Source organism: Lynx canadensis, chromosome X (assembly GCF_007474595.2).
Source record: "Lynx canadensis isolate LIC74 chromosome X, mLynCan4.pri.v2, whole genome shotgun sequence".
In the NCBI taxonomy this organism is placed as follows: Eukaryota; Metazoa; Chordata; class Mammalia; order Carnivora; family Felidae; genus Lynx; species Lynx canadensis.
Genome location: NC_044321.2, coordinates 42,587,309 through 42,589,135, shown reverse-complemented (window position 1 = coordinate 42,589,135; position 1,827 = coordinate 42,587,309). Strand labels below are relative to the sequence as shown.

The window sequence follows — 1,827 nt, the reverse complement described above, 5'->3', positions numbered from 1 at the left end:
AAGGTAGTCTGAATGAAACTAATGCTGTGGTATTTATTGAGACTTGTTTTATAGACGGTGGTCATTATTTCTAACTATGCTATAAAAAAAGTGTATTAATACTTAGGTGAAGGAAATATATATGTGTGTCTGTGTACAATACCATTGACTATATTTCTATGCTGTACCTTTTATTCCATGAATTATTCATCCCACAACTGGGAGCCTGTATGTCCCTCTCCCTGTCACCCTTTTTGCCCATCCCCCACCCTCTTCTCCTCTGGCAAACATCAGTTTGTTCTCTGGGTTTATATGTCTGCTTCTGTTGTTTATTCATTTGTTGTGTTTTTTAGACTCCACATATAAGTGAAATCATATGGTATTTGTCTTTCTCTGATTTACTTCACTTGGCATAATACCCTCTGGGTCCATCCATGTTGTTGCAAATGGCAAGACCTCATCCTTTTTTATGGCTGTGTAATATTCCATCATATATGTACATATATATATACCACATCTTCTTTTTTCATTAATCTATCAATGGTCTTGGACTGCTTCCATATCTTGGCTCTTATAAATAGCGCTGCAATACATATAGTAAAAAGCTTCTGCACAGAGAAAGAAACTATCAACAAAACATAGAAGCAACCTACTGAATGGGAAAAGATGTTTGCAAATCATAGATCTGATAAGGGGTTAATACCTAAAATATATAAATAACTTATACAACTCAACACTAAAATAAACAAATAATCTGGGGTGCCTGGGTGGCTCAGTTGGTTAAGCGTCTGACTCTTGATTTCAACTCAGGTCATGATCTCACAATATGTGGAATCGAGGCCCGTGTGGGGCTCCACACTGAAAGCTTGGAGCCTGCTTGAGATTGCCTCTCTCCTCTCCCTCTCTCTGCCCCTCCTCCTGCCCTCTCTCTTTCTCAAAATAAATAAACATTAAAAAAAACATATAATCTGATTTAAAAATGGGCAGAGGCCTGCCCAGTGGTGGGACCTAGGCTACAATGCATCCCACCCACCACTTCTGCTCTTGGGCAGCAGGTGCAGCAACTCAACTGGGGGGGGTGCCTCTGGAAGCAGTGGATGCTGCTGGCAAGGATGGCACTGGAGAGTGTGGCCCACATCAGGAAGGTGCAGCTCTCCGTGTATCTAGAGCGGCCCTGTCCCTGAGAGCATTACCAGGTTCACTCAGCTCACAGTTTCAGAATGGCTTGGCTACCTTGCAATTCGCCCATTTCTCCAGAAGGAAAAACAACAGGACAGCTTGATTAATCTTAAAATACAAAAGGAAAATCTCAAAGTGGTGAATGAAATAAACATTGAAGATTTGGGTCTCACTAAAGCAGCTTATTGTAGGTGTTCGCATTCTAAGACGTTACCTGCCTGTGATAGTTCACATAATAAACACAATGTATTGACAGGAGGTAATGTGGGTGTCCACTAATACTGAAGAAGAAAGAAGCATAATAGGAATGAATTAGGATTGAATTCAGTTGTGTGCTGTAAAATCTTATAACAATATTCCTTCATTCTTTGTGTATAGAAGATCTTTCAAATGGTGGTCTTAATTATTGCTACTGGCTGAGTAATTATTTCTGCCAATTTATTTTCTTGCTACACTACTGTTTATATTTGATACTTTGTATATTCAAACAATCGTTTATGTAGAAATTAAATTGTACAACCCTTTCATTCTTACTTCAAAGACTTAATGTATCTTCCTGGGGCACCTGGGTGGCTAAGTCCTTTGAGTGACTGACTTTGGCTCAGGTAGTGATCTTGCAATTCCTGCATCAGGTTCGCTGCCTGTCAGTGTGGAGACCCAGCCAATTAG

The 1,827-nt window shown here is 40.0% G+C and overlaps 1 pseudogene; it reads left to right on the top strand.

Annotated features, from left to right (window-relative positions):
• Positions 1-1,091: 1,091 nt before the first annotated feature.
• Positions 1,092-1,460, top strand: LOC115506767 (annotated as a pseudogene).
• The last annotated feature ends 367 nt before the right edge of the window (positions 1,461-1,827 follow it).